This window comes from Pseudophryne corroboree, assembly GCF_028390025.1.
Source record: "Pseudophryne corroboree isolate aPseCor3 chromosome 7 unlocalized genomic scaffold, aPseCor3.hap2 SUPER_7_unloc_1, whole genome shotgun sequence".
Lineage (NCBI taxonomy): Eukaryota > Metazoa > Chordata > Amphibia > Anura > Myobatrachidae > Pseudophryne > Pseudophryne corroboree.
The window spans coordinates 798237-812500 of NW_026967608.1; the positions used below are offsets into that span (position 1 = coordinate 798237).

A 14264-nucleotide genomic window follows, 5' to 3' on the forward strand; every position below is an offset into this window, starting at 1 on the left:
TCAGCGCGTGTATGTATAGATGCAGGTGCTTGTATGTCCAGATGTCAGTGCATGTATGTATAGATGCAAGTGTGGGTACGTCGGTGTATGTCCATTTGTCAGCGCGTGTATATATAGATGCAGGTGCTTGTATGTTGGTGTATGTCCAGGTGTCAGCATGTGTATGTATAGATGCAGGTGTGGGAATGTTGGTGTATGTCCAGGTGTCAGGGCGTGTATGTATGGATATTAGGTGTGGGTACATCAGTGTATGTCCAGGTGTTAGCGCATGTATGTATAGATGCAGGATAATAATCGCACAGCGTGCCCCCCGCCAACCACAAACCTCCCCCACCCCCCTGTATGACATAAACACCGCTAATTCCACTTACACACAATAATTTCAGTTTGCGACCAGGAGCCGGCAATGTATGTGCACCCAAATGAAGCCACTGTACATGCCCTGCAGGCTGCTATGTACTGCACAGGTGCAACAAATTTAAATGCCCTATCTTTAAAATGGGGCATATTTTACTAAATTAAAAAAACCTGTAACTTTCTGTAAAACCTTAACCCCAAAAGGCACTACACTAACATCGGGGTGTAGAGTTGGATGTTGATCCAAGGCACCAACAGGCTAAAGCTTTGACTGTTCCCAGGATGCCTTGCACCGCCTCCTCTATAACCCTGCCCAGTGGCGTAACTAGACCTTTGTGGGCCCCATAGCAAAATTCTGAATGGGCCCACCAGCACTCAACAAGAATGAGTGGCGTTTGGGGTCAGAAAAGTAGAGGGGAAGGGGTCTGACAGAGTAGGGGGCAGGACATGAATGAATAGAAACTGAGGTGTCCATTATATAAAGAAATACAGTATGTGTGTCTGTGTGTATATCACACACACACATATAAGGGAAATTCAAATGCCCTCAATTATTGCGCCCATTACACTCTGGTTTAGGTGCACAAAGCACCTAAACCTGAATAAAGTAATGGGCGCGATCGTGAAAAGACACCGTTTGGTTGCCCAAATGGGTCTCTTTGCACACATTTCAGCTTGTTTCCCCTGGGGGTAGCGAGCTGAAATAAACATGTCGCACCCGTTGGCAGCAACATTAGAATAGCTGCTGACGGGCACGATTGAGGGAGGAAAGGGACATTTGAATCCAGCCCATAGATGCAATGTGAATATGTAATTTGTACCTTCCTATCTTAAAATGTATTTCTCTAACGTCCTAGTGGATGCTGGGAACTCCGTAAGGACCATGGGGAATAGCGGGCTCCGAAGGAGGCTGGGCACTCTAGAAAGATCTTAGACTACCTGGTGTGCACTGGCTCCTCCCACTATGACCCTCCTCCAAGCCTCAGTTAGATTTCGTGCCCGGCCGAGGTTGGATGCACACTAGGGGCTCTCCTGAGCTCTTAGAAAGTTATAGTCTTAGAATTTGTTATTTTCAGTGAGACCTGCTGGCAACAGGCTCACTGCAGCGAGGGACTAAGGGGAGAAGAAGCGAACTCGCCTGCTTGCAGCCGGATTGGGCTTCTTAGGCTACTGGACACCATTAGCTCCAGAGGGATCGACCGCAGGCCCAGCCTTGATGTTCGGTGCCGGAGCCGCGCCGCCGTCCCCCTTACAGAGCCAGAAGCAAGAAGATGGTCCGGAAAATCGGCGGCATGAAGACTCTGTCTTCACCAAGGTAGCGCACAGCACTGCAGCTGTGCGCCATTGCTCCTCTCACACACTTCACACTCCGGTCACTGAGGGTGCAGGGCGCTGGGGGGGGGCGCCCTGAGGCAGCAATAAAAACACCTTGGCTGGCTAAAATACCTCAATATATGGCCCCAGGGGCTATATATGAGGTAAATACCCCTGCCAGAATTCCATAAAAAACGGGAGAATAGGCCACGAAAAAGGGGCGGAGCCTATCTCCTCAGCACACTGGCGCCATTTTTCCCTCACAGCTCGGCTGGAAGGAAGCTCCCTGGCTCTTCCCTGCAATCTACATGTACCAGTAAGAGGGAAAAGAGAGGGGGGGCATTAAATTTGGCACTGTATACAGTATATTATATAAAAAGCAGCTATTAGGGACATAACTCAGTTAGTCCCTGTATATATATAGCGCTCTGGTGTGTGCTGGCATACTCTTACTCTGTCCCCCCAAAGGGCTTTTGTGGGGGTGCTCTTCTGTATACCGGCGGTCGGGCTCCCGGCGCTCAGTATACCGGCGCCGGGAGCCCGACCGCCGGCATACCGACACTTATTTTCCCTCGTGGGGGTCCACGACCCCCATAGAGGGAGAATAAAATAGTGTGGCGCGCGTAGCGCGCCACCGTGCCCGTAGCGTGGCGAGCGCAGCGAGCCCGCAAGGGGCTCATTTGCGCTCGCCACACTGTCGGTCAGCCGGCGGTCGGGCTCCCGGCGCCGGTATGCTGGGCGCCGGGAGCCCGACCGCCGGCCAGCCGTAGTGAACCCTTTTGTGGGTCCTGTCCTCGTTTAGAGCATTCCCTGTGTGTCTGCGGTGTGTCGGTACGGCTGTGTCTTCATGTTGAATGAGGAGGCTTATATGGTGACAGAACAGAGGCCGATATATGTGATGTCGCCCCCTGTGGGGCCGACACCAGAGTGGATGGATAGGTGAAAGGTATTAACCGACAGTGTCAACTCCTTACATAAAAGGGTGGATGACGTAACAGCTGTGGGACAGCCGGCTTCGCAGCCCGCGCCTGCCCAGGCGTCTCAAAGGCCATCAGGGGCTCAAAAACGCCCGCTCTCTCAGATGGCAGACACAGGTTCGAATCCAACCCGCTCAGCTTAACATCAATATTATTTATTTACTTTTAACGGGATCATTCTATCAATTCATTTTTACCTTTAATTTTTGTTAATATTATTTCTATATTTCATTATTTTAACCCCTGGAATAATTACATTGCTGTTTAAACAACAAAAAGAATTGAAGAAAAAATAAATATTAAACAGACAATTTAAGGATTCGAAGATTTAAATATTTAAAGATTTTAAAATTTAAAACAGGGAGGGGGGGGAGGGAGGGGGGCCTTTTGGGAGAAGGATGGGAAAATAATAAAAATAGAAAAAAAATATATATATATAGAACCAAGAGAAAGTGTAAAAAGAGGATGGAGGAAGAAATCTGATGTTCATCATTACTAGTGGATTTTACTAAGGAACTTTAAAGAAATACACACAACAGGGTTATACAGTTTCATCCTAAGAGGAAAGCTGTTTCCAAAATAGCTACTTCTAATAATTTTGTTTATTTATTAAACATACAATAAATGGATATTCAATAAATAATATATTAGGTAAATCAATAGATAAAATCTTCAGAGACTGCCAATGTTGTTCAGTTCGATGCTCTCATTCAGACCATCAGGTGTAAGGGTACCCAAAGAAAAAATCCAAAATGCCTCCCTTGTCAAGTAAAGGAGATTCAACTGAGGCAGCACAAGGGAACTCTCATCTGGGGACAACAACTGCAGGGAGAACACATATTTTCAGATGAACATGGGAGGGCAGAAGGCTGCCTAATACTGAAGCACCCCCAAACAACAAACCAAATGCAACAACTAGTACAAGCATTCCTGGGGGAAGGCCTGCAGCAGATGGATTTGCATATGGTGATGTCATCCAAGCAGTGGGTCAAAGTTGGCTTCAACCCTCGTCTGCATATGAAAAGAGAAAAGGGGCGTGCAGGGCATGGCGGCCTTTTGCGGCGCTTGGATGACCCCTAGTTCGCATTAAACACCTCCACCCTACTTCGGTGTGGGGCTCATGTTGGCTATGCCCCAGCCCCTGAAGCATTCAAGCTGATTACTTGCAGCAGCTGGGCACTGTAATAGCTCCAGAGCTGCTCTGTAAGGCAACTAAAAGGGTGTGGGCCCTGCAGCACTACCTGTAGTTCGCATTGTGCGTTGGAAGGCACAAAGTAAGCAGACGGGAGAAGTCAAGATAGTGCGCAAGGGCATAGAAGGGAGTGGCTCAAGAAAAGAGAAGTGTAAACAGACAGCAAACTAGGCTGGAGAGAGACATGAGACAAAGAGATCTGAATTATACGAGAGCCAACCAGGGGAAACACAAATTATGCAGTCAAGTTTCCCACATTTGGGGAAATCGCAGGAGCAGCACACCCAGAGTGCAATTGGTGAGCCTTGCCCTGGGAGAAGCACCTTCATGATCATAGTATCTTACCTAGCAGGTAAGAAGGAGTTGGGCTAGAGCTGGGGAGGGTCGCTGCTCGGGCACCCCCCTGTCAAGTGAAGGAGATCCAACTGAGGCAGCACAAGGGAACTCTCGAAAGAAGAACAAGGCTAGAGGAAGATCTGAGACAAAGAAATCTGACTTTTACCAGAGCTGACCAGAGGAAAGCACAAACACAGTCCCCCACTACCACAAATAATGCTGTCAAGTTTACCACATTTGGGGAAATAACAGGGGTCAGCATACCCAGAATGCAATGAATGAACCTCACCCTGGGAGAACAATCTTCATGACCATGGTATCTCCTATGCAAAATAAGTATGATTTGGGATAGGGCTGGGGAGGGCCGCTGCTCAGGCACATCTCTGTCAAGTAAAGGAGATTCAACTGAGGCAGCACAAGGGAACTCTCATCTGGGGACAACAACTGCAGGAGGTACACATATTTTCAGATGAACATGGGAGGGCAGAAGGCTGCCTAATACTGAAGCAACCCCAAACAACAAACCAAATGCAACAACTAGTGCAAGCATTCCTGGGGGAAGGCCTGCAGCAGATGGATTTGCATATGGTGATGTCATCCAAGCAGTGGGTCAAAGTTGGCTTCAACCCTCGTCTGCATATGAAAAGAGAAAATTGGCATGCAGGGCATGGCGGCCTTTTGCGGTGCTTGGATGACCCCTAGTTCGCATTAAACACCTCCACCCTCCTTCGGTGTGGGGCTCATGATGGATATGCCCCAGCCCCTGAAGCATTCAAGCTGATTTCTTGCAGCAGCTGGGCACTGTAACAGCTCCAGAGCTGCTCTGTAAGGCAAGTAAAAGGGTGTGGGCCCTGCAGCACTACCTGTAGTTTGCATTGTGCGTTGGAAGGCACAAAGTAAGCAGACGGGAGAAGTCAGGATAGTGCGCAAGGGCATAGAAGGGAGCACCTCAAGAAAAGAGAAGTGGAAACAGACTGCAAATTAGGCTGGAGAGAGACATGAGACAAAGAGATCTGAATTATACGAGAGCCGACCAGGTGATACACAAATTATGCAGTCAAGTGTCCAACATTTGGGGAAACCGCAGGAGTAGCACACCCAGAGTGCAATGGGTGAGCCTTGCCCTGGGAGAAGCACCTTCATGATCATAGTATCTCACCTGCCAGGTAAGTAGGAGCTGGGCTAGAGCTGGGGAGGGTCGCTGCTCGGGCACCCCCCTGTCAAGTGAAGGAGATCCAACTGAGGCAGCACAAGGGAACTCTCGAAAGAAGAACAAGGCTAGAGGAAGATCTGAGACAAAGAAATCTGACTTTTACCAGAGCTGACCAGAGGAAAGCACAAACACAGTCCCCCGCGACCACAAATAATGCAGTCGAGTTTCCAACATTTGGGGAAATCACAGGGGTCAGCATACCCAGAATGCAATGAATGAACCTCACCCTGGGAGAACAATCTTCATGACCATGGTATCTCCTATGCAAAATAAGTATGATTTGGGATAGGGCTGGGGAGGGCCGCTGCTCAGGCACATCTCTGTCAAGTAAAGGCGATTCAACTGAGGCAGCACAAGGGAACTCTCATCTGGGGACAACAACTGCAGGGAGAACACATATTTTCAGATGAACATGGGAGGGCAGAAGGCTGCCTAATACTGAAGCACCCCCAAACAACAAACCAAATGCAACAACTAGTGCAAGCATTCCTGGGGGAAGGCCTGCAGCAGATGGATTTGCATATGGTGATGTCATCCAAGCAGTGGGTCAAAGTTGGCTTCAACCCTCGTCTGCATATGAAAAGAGAAAAGGGGCGTGCAGGGCATGGCGGCCTTTTGCGGCGCTTGGATGACCCCTAATTCGCATTAAACATCTCCACCCTCCTTCTGTGTGGGGCTCATGTTGGCTATGCCCCAGCCCCTGAAGCATTCAAGATGATTTCTTGCAGCAGCTGGGCACTGTAACAGCTCCAGAGCTGCTCTGTAAAGCATGTAAAAGGGTGTGGGCCCTGCAGCACTACCTGTAGTTTGCATTGTGCGTTGGAAGGCACAAAGTAAGCAGACAGGAGAGGTCAGAATAGTGCGCAAGGGCATAGAAGGGAGCGGCTCAAGAAAAGAGAAGTGGAAACAGACAGCAAACTAGGCTGGAGAGAGACCTGAGACAAAGAGATCTGAATTATACGAGAGCCGACCAGGGGAAACACAAATTATGCAGTCAAGTTTCCCACATTTGGGGAAATCACAGGGGCAGCACACCCAGAGTGCAATGGGTGAGCCTTGCCCTGGGAGAAGCTCCTACATGATCATAGTATCTCACCTGGCAGGTAAGTAGGAGTTGGGCTAGAGCTGGGGAGGGTCGCTGCTCGGGCACCCCCCTGTCAAGTGAAGGAGATCCAACTGAGGCAGCACAAGGGAACTCTCGAAAGAAGAACAAGGCTAGAGGAAGATCTGAGACAAAGAAATCTGACTTTTACCAGAGCTGACCAGAGGAAAGCACAAACACAGTCCCCCACTACCACAAATAATGCAGTCGAGTTTCCCACATTTGGGGAAATCACAGGGGTCAGCATACCCAGAATGCAATGAATGAACCTCACCCTGGGAGAACAATCTTCATGACCATGGTATCTCCTATGCAAAATAAGTATGATTTGGGATAGAGCTGGGGAGGGCCGCTGTTCAGGCACATCTCTGTCAAGTAAAGGAGATTCAACTGAGGCAGCACAAGGGAACTCTCATCTGGGGACAACAACTGCAGGGAGAACACATATTTTCAGATGAACATGGGAGGGCAGAAGGCTGCCTAATACTGAAGCACCCCCAAACAACAAACCAAATGCAACAACTAGTGCAAGCATTCCTGGGGGAAGGCCTGCAGCAGATGGATTTGCATATGGTGATGTCATCCAAGCAGTGGGTCAAAGTTGGCTTCAACCCTCATCTGCATATGAAAAGAAAAAAGGGGTGTGCAGGGCATGGCGGCCTTTTGCGGCGCTTGGATGACCCCTAGTTCGCATTAAACACCTCCACCCTCCTTCGGTGTGGGGCTCATGTTGGCTATGCCCCAGCCCCTGAAGCATTCAAGCTGATTTCTTGCAGCAGCTGGGCACTGTAACAGCTCCAGAGCTGCTCTGTAAAGCAAGTAAAAGGGTGTGGGCCCTGCAGCACTACCTATAGTTTGCATTGTGCGTTGGAAGGCACAAAGTAAGCAGACGGGAGAAGTCAGGATAGTGCACAAGGGCATAGAAGGGAGCGGCTCAATAAAAGAGAAGTGGAAACAGACAGCAAACTAGGCTGGAGAGAGACCTGAGACAAAGCGATCTGAATTATATGAGAGCCGACCAGGTGAAACACAAATTATGCAGTCAAGTTTCCCACATTTGGGGAAATCGCAGGGGCAGCACACCCAGTGTGCAATGGGTGAGCCTTGCCCTGGGAGAAGCACCTTCATGATCAAAGTATCTCACCTGGCAGGTAAGTAGGAGTTGGGCTAGAGCTGGGGAGGGTCGCTGCTTGGGCACCCCCCTGTCAAGTGAAGGAGATCCAACTGAGGCAGCACAAGGGAACTCTCGAAAGAAGAACAAGGCTAGAGGAAGATCTGAGACAAAGAAATCTGACTTTTACCAGAGCTGACCAGAGGAAAACACAAACACAGTCTCCCACTACCACAAATAATGCAGTCGAGTTTCCCACATTTGGGGAAATCACAAGGGTCAGCATACCCAGAATGCAATGAATGAACCTCACCCTGGGAGAACAATCTTCATGACCATGGTATCTCCTATGCAAAATAAAAGAGAAAAGGGTTATGCAGGGCATGGCGGCCTTTTGCGGCGCTTGGATGACCCTTAGTTCGCATTAAACACCCCCACCCTCCTTCGGTGTGGGGCTCATGTTGGCCATGCCCCAGCCCCTGAAGCATTCAGGCTGATTTCTTGCAGCAGCTGGGCACTGTAACAGCTCCAGAGCTGCTCTGTAAGGCAAGTAAAAGGGTGTGGGCCCTGCAACACTACCTGTAGTTTGCATTGTGCGTTGGAAGGCACAAAGTAAGCAGACGGGAGGAGAAGTCAGGATAGTGCACAAGGGTATAGAAGGGAGGGGCTCAAGAAAAAAGAAGTGGAAACAGACAGCAAACTAGGCTGGAGAGAGACCTGAGACAAAGAGATCTGAATTATACGAGAGCCGACCAGGGGAAACACAAATTATGCAGTCAAGTTTCCCACATTTGGGGAAATCGCAGGGGCAGCACACCCAGAGTGCAATGGGTGAGCCTTGCCCTGGGAGAAGCACCTGTTAGGGTCTCCTGCCCTGTGCTGCCACGTCGTCATGGCAACCGGGAGACAAGTGCTAGCGGAGTAACCTGAGCGCAGCTGATACTCCGGTACGGGTCTTTTTTCTGTGCAGTGGTTACAGGCTCTGTGCACGGCAGGGGATCCGGTGCTGGTTTTTGTGCTCACAGTCTGTGAGGTCTGAGTGGGGCGTGGACAGCACCTGCTTTATAAGGCCTCTTCTCAGGTTAAGCAGATGCTGCTGAATCTTTGTTGGTTAGTCAGTTCCTGAAAGTTAGCCAGTACTGTGTAGCTTTGTATTTGTTGTTGCTTACTGCAAATAGGCCTGGAGATTTGGTACTACACTCTGCCAATCCAGACCTAGCAGTAAGACTGGAGTCAGTCGTTTAGCTTGCTGGGGTTCTTTTACTACTCTGTGAACTTAGCAAGTTTGCGGCTGTATTCTAAGACTTGCCTGCCTAAATCCTGTCTCACTGTGCAAGGTGTCAGGTGTCAGTTTAGTGGCAGTAAGCTGAACCTGTGCACTGCAAGTGAGAATTAGGATTGTGGAGACTCTCCTTGTGTCTATCATTCCATCTCTGACCAAGGAGTTTACTGCCACACCCGTTGGTGGGTCTGGGACGCGGTATCGATGTAGTTTTGGCAGACAGCACTTTGATCGGCAGCGCTAGTTAGACAGACTGTTTAGGTCGACATGTACAAGATAGACTTGGGTTTAAAGTCGATGTCATTTTAGTCGACAAACACATTAGTACGACGTGTAACTAATCGATTCATAAAGTTAGACATACCATTGTGTTCGGCATACGCATCCTAGACGGAACATATATCGACATTGAGAAGTCCGACAATATAAATAGTATGACAACTAAAAGATCGAACGGTTATAGCATCGACTTAAATTAAGCTAGACAGTTAATAGGTCGACAGGTAAATGTTAGAAATTTAACATATCGAAATTAACAAAGCTAGACAGATATTAGATCGACAAATAAAAGGTCGACTCTTAGAACATCGACTTAAATTAAGCTAGACAGTTAATAGGTCGACAGGTAAATGTTAGAAATTTAACATATCGAAATTAACAAAGCTAGACAGATATTAGATCGACAAATAAAAGGTCGACTCTTAGAACATCGACTTAAATTAAGCTAGACAGTTAATAGGTCGACAGGTAAATGTTAGAAATTTAACATATCGAAATTAACAAAGCTAGACAGATATTAGATCGACAAATAAAAGGTCGACTCTTAGAACATCGACTTAAATTAAGCTAGACAGTTAATAGGTCGACAGGTGATGTCATCCAAGCAGTGGGTCAAAGTTGGCTTCAACCCTCATCTGCATATGAAAAGAAAAAAGGGGTGTGCAGGGCATGGCGGCCTTTTGCGGCGCTTGGATGACCCCTAGTTCGCATTAAACACCTCCACCCTCCTTCGGTGTGGGGCTCATGTTGGCTATGCCCCAGCCCCTGAAGCATTCAAGCTGATTTCTTGCAGCAGCTGGGCACTGTAACAGCTCCAGAGCTGCTCTGTAAAGCAAGTAAAAGGGTGTGGGCCCTGCAGCACTACCTATAGTTTGCATTGTGCGTTGGAAGGCACAAAGTAAGCAGACGGGAGAAGTCAGGATAGTGCACAAGGGCATAGAAGGGAGCGGCTCAATAAAAGAGAAGTGGAAACAGACAGCAAACTAGGCTGGAGAGAGACCTGAGACAAAGCGATCTGAATTATATGAGAGCCGACCAGGTGAAACACAAATTATGCAGTCAAGTTTCCCACATTTGGGGAAATCGCAGGGGCAGCACACCCAGTGTGCAATGGGTGAGCCTTGCCCTGGGAGAAGCACCTTCATGATCAAAGTATCTCACCTGGCAGGTAAGTAGGAGTTGGGCTAGAGCTGGGGAGGGTCGCTGCTTGGGCACCCCCCTGTCAAGTGAAGGAGATCCAACTGAGGCAGCACAAGGGAACTCTCGAAAGAAGAACAAGGCTAGAGGAAGATCTGAGACAAAGAAATCTGACTTTTACCAGAGCTGACCAGAGGAAAACACAAACACAGTCTCCCACTACCACAAATAATGCAGTCGAGTTTCCCACATTTGGGGAAATCACAAGGGTCAGCATACCCAGAATGCAATGAATGAACCTCACCCTGGGAGAACAATCTTCATGACCATGGTATCTCCTATGCAAAATAAAAGAGAAAAGGGTTATGCAGGGCATGGCGGCCTTTTGCGGCGCTTGGATGACCCTTAGTTCGCATTAAACACCCCCACCCTCCTTCGGTGTGGGGCTCATGTTGGCCATGCCCCAGCCCCTGAAGCATTCAGGCTGATTTCTTGCAGCAGCTGGGCACTGTAACAGCTCCAGAGCTGCTCTGTAAGGCAAGTAAAAGGGTGTGGGCCCTGCAACACTACCTGTAGTTTGCATTGTGCGTTGGAAGGCACAAAGTAAGCAGACGGGAGGAGAAGTCAGGATAGTGCACAAGGGTATAGAAGGGAGGGGCTCAAGAAAAAAGAAGTGGAAACAGACAGCAAACTAGGCTGGAGAGAGACCTGAGACAAAGAGATCTGAATTATACGAGAGCCGACCAGGGGAAACACAAATTATGCAGTCAAGTTTCCCACATTTGGGGAAATCGCAGGGGCAGCACACCCAGAGTGCAATGGGTGAGCCTTGCCCTGGGAGAAGCACCTGTTAGGGTCTCCTGCCCTGTGCTGCCACGTCGTCATGGCAACCGGGAGACAAGTGCTAGCGGAGTAACCTGAGCGCAGCTGATACTCCGGTACGGGTCTTTTTTCTGTGCAGTGGTTACAGGCTCTGTGCACGGCAGGGGATCCGGTGCTGGTTTTTGTGCTCACAGTCTGTGAGGTCTGAGTGGGGCGTGGACAGCACCTGCTTTATAAGGCCTCTTCTCAGGTTAAGCAGATGCTGCTGAATCTTTGTTGGTTAGTCAGTTCCTGAAAGTTAGCCAGTACTGTGTAGCTTTGTATTTGTTGTTGCTTACTGCAAATAGGCCTGGAGATTTGGTACTACACTCTGCCAATCCAGACCTAGCAGTAAGACTGGAGTCAGTCGTTTAGCTTGCTGGGGTTCTTTTACTACTCTGTGAACTTAGCAAGTTTGCGGCTGTATTCTAAGACTTGCCTGCCTAAATCCTGTCTCACTGTGCAAGGTGTCAGGTGTCAGTTTAGTGGCAGTAAGCTGAACCTGTGCACTGCAAGTGAGAATTAGGATTGTGGAGACTCTCCTTGTGTCTATCATTCCATCTCTGACCAAGGAGTTTACTGCCACACCCGTTGGTGGGTCTGGGACGCGGTATCGATGTAGTTTTGGCAGACAGCACTTTGATCGGCAGCGCTAGTTAGACAGACTGTTTAGGTCGACATGTACAAGATAGACTTGGGTTTAAAGTCGATGTCATTTTAGTCGACAAACACATTAGTACGACGTGTAACTAATCGATTCATAAAGTTAGACATACCATTGTGTTCGGCATACGCATCCTAGACGGAACATATATCGACATTGAGAAGTCCGACTTAAATTAAGCTAGACAGTTAATAGGTCGACAGGTAAATGTTAGAAATTTAACATATCGAAATTAACAAAGCTAGACAGATATTAGATCGACAAATAAAAGGTCGACTCTTAGAACATCGACTTAAATTAAGCTAGACAGTTAATAGGTCGACAGGTAAATGTTAGAAATTTAACATATCGAAATTAACAAAGCTAGACAGATATTAGATCGACAAATAAAAGGTCGACTCTTAGAACATCGACTTAAATTAAGCTAGACAGTTAATAGGTCGACAGGTAAATGTTAGAAATTTAACATATCGAAATTAACAAAGCTAGACAGATATTAGATCGACAAATAAAAGGTCGACTCTTAGAACATCGACTTAAATTAAGCTAGACAGTTAATAGGTCGACAGGTAAATGTTAGACATTTATCATATCGAAATTAACAAAGCTAGACGAAATTAACAAAGCTAGTGAGTGAGTGAGTGAGTGAGTGAGTGTGTGTGTGTGTGTGTGTGTGTGTGTGTCCTGCACCCCGCGATGACAGGGCGCCCTCATCAAGGCACAGCGGCAAGCCTTCACTGATGAGACGCCCATGGCTAGCCGCTAAACGGGACGCTCCTAGTCCTCCCCCACAAGGCATGGCACTACATGTCCCAGGCTGCCCTCTCACATCCCTGACAGCCCCAAGGTCTTCAAGCTATCCCTGCCTGGCTGCATGGGTTGGACAAGTAGTGAGTGTGTGGTAGTGAGTGAGTGAGTGAGTGAGTGAGTGTGTGTGTGTGTGTGTGTGTGTGTGTGTGTCCTGCACCCCGCGATGACAGGGCGCCCTCATCAAGGCACAGCGGCAAGCCTTCACTGATGAGACGCCCATGGCTAGCCGCTAAACGGGACGCTCCTAGTCCTCCCACACAAGGCATGGCACTACATGTCCCAGGCTGCCCTCTCACATCCCTGACAGCCCCAAGGTCTTCAAGCTATCCCTGCCTGGCTGCATGGGTTGGACAAGTAGTGAGTGTGTGGTAGTGAGTGAGTGAGTGTGTGTGTGTGTGTGTGTCCTGCACCCCGCGATGACAGGGCGCCCTCATCAAGGCACAGCGGCAAGCCTTCACTGATGAGACGCCCATGGCTAGCCGCTAAACGGGACGCTCCTAGTCCTCCCCCACAAGGCATGGCACTACATGTCCCAGGCTGCCCTCTCACATCCCTGACAGCCCCAAGGTCTTCAAGCTATCCCTGCCTGGCTGCATGGGTTGGACAAGTAGTGAGTGTGTGGTAGTGAGTGAGTGAGTGTGTGTGTGTGTGTGTGTGTCCTGCACCCCGCGATGACAGGGCGCCCTCATCAAGGCACAGCGGCAAGCCTTCACTGATGAGACGCCCATGGCTAGCCGCTAAACGGGACGCTCCTAGTCCTCCCACACAAGGTATGGCACTACATGTCCCAGGCTGCCCTCTCACATCCCTGACAGCCCCAAGGTCTTCAAGCTATCCCTGCCTGGCTGCATGGGTTGGACAAGTAGTGAGTGTGTGGTAGTGAGTGAGTGAGTGAGTGTGTGTGTGTGTGTGTGTGTGTCCTGCACCCCGCGATGACAGGGCGCCCTCATCAAGGCACAGCGGCAAGCCTTCACTGATGAGACGCCCATGGCTAGCCGCTAAACGGGACGCTCCTAGTCCTCCCACACAAGGCATGGCACTACATGTCCCAGGCTGCCCTCTCACATCCCTGACAGCCCCAAGGTCTTCAAGCTATCCCTGCCTGGCTGCATGGGTTGGACAAGTAGTGAGTGTGTGGTAGTGAGTGAGTGAGTGTGTGTGTGTGTGTGTGTGTGTGTGTGTGTCCTGCACCCCGCGATGACAGGGCGCCCTCATCAAGGCACAGCGGCAAGCCTTCACTGATGAGACGCCCATGGCTAGCCGCTAAACGGGACGCTCCTAGTCCTCCCCCACAAGGCATGGCACTACATGTCCCAGGCTGCCCTCTCACATCCCTGACAGCCCCAAGGTCTTCAAGCTATCCCTGCCTGGCTGCATGGGTTGGACAAGTAGTGAGTGTGTGGTAGTGAGTGAGTGAGTGAGTGTGTGTGTGTGTGTGTGTGTGTGTGTGTGTCCTGCACCCCGCGATGACAGGGCGCCCTCATCAAGGCACAGCGGCAAGCCTTCACTGATGAGACGCCCATGGCTAGCCGCTAAACGGGATGCTCCTAGTCCTCCCACACAAGGTATGGCACTACATGTCCCAGGCTGCCCTCTCACATCCCTGACAGCCCCAAGGTCTTCAAGCTA

At 49.4% G+C, this 14264-nt stretch overlaps 8 non-coding genes and 2 pseudogenes across 8 annotated transcripts; all 10 read right to left on the reverse strand.

The window, feature by feature from the left end:
- Positions 1–4037: 4037 nt before the first annotated feature.
- On the reverse strand, positions 4038–4200 carry LOC134985831 (U1 spliceosomal RNA). Its single transcript, XR_010191978.1, has one exon. It is a non-coding gene; the product is annotated as a U1 spliceosomal RNA (small nuclear RNA).
- Positions 4201–4352: 152 nt separating this feature from the next.
- Positions 4353–4516, reverse strand: LOC134985687 (U1 spliceosomal RNA). Its single transcript, XR_010191856.1, has one exon. It is a non-coding gene; the product is annotated as a U1 spliceosomal RNA (small nuclear RNA).
- Positions 4517–5187: 671 nt separating this feature from the next.
- Positions 5188–5350, reverse strand: LOC134985770 (U1 spliceosomal RNA). Its single transcript, XR_010191928.1, has one exon. It is a non-coding gene; the product is annotated as a U1 spliceosomal RNA (small nuclear RNA).
- A 152-nt stretch (positions 5351–5502) lies between these two features.
- Positions 5503–5666, reverse strand: LOC134985679 (U1 spliceosomal RNA). Its single transcript, XR_010191849.1, has one exon. It is a non-coding gene; the product is annotated as a U1 spliceosomal RNA (small nuclear RNA).
- Positions 5667–6337: 671 nt separating this feature from the next.
- LOC134985798 (U1 spliceosomal RNA) lies at positions 6338–6500 on the reverse strand. The gene has a single exon (XR_010191950.1). It is a non-coding gene; the product is annotated as a U1 spliceosomal RNA (small nuclear RNA).
- A 152-nt stretch (positions 6501–6652) lies between these two features.
- On the reverse strand, positions 6653–6816 carry LOC134985849 (U1 spliceosomal RNA). The gene has a single exon (XR_010191993.1). It is a non-coding gene; the product is annotated as a U1 spliceosomal RNA (small nuclear RNA).
- A 699-nt stretch (positions 6817–7515) lies between these two features.
- On the reverse strand, positions 7516–7650 carry LOC134985780 (U1 spliceosomal RNA; annotated as a pseudogene).
- A 152-nt stretch (positions 7651–7802) lies between these two features.
- Positions 7803–7966, reverse strand: LOC134985723 (U1 spliceosomal RNA). Its single transcript, XR_010191888.1, has one exon. It is a non-coding gene; the product is annotated as a U1 spliceosomal RNA (small nuclear RNA).
- Positions 7967–10204: 2238 nt separating this feature from the next.
- LOC134985781 (U1 spliceosomal RNA) lies at positions 10205–10339 on the reverse strand (annotated as a pseudogene).
- Positions 10340–10491: 152 nt separating this feature from the next.
- LOC134985724 (U1 spliceosomal RNA) lies at positions 10492–10655 on the reverse strand. Its single transcript, XR_010191889.1, has one exon. It is a non-coding gene; the product is annotated as a U1 spliceosomal RNA (small nuclear RNA).
- Positions 10656–14264: the final 3609 nt, after the last annotated feature.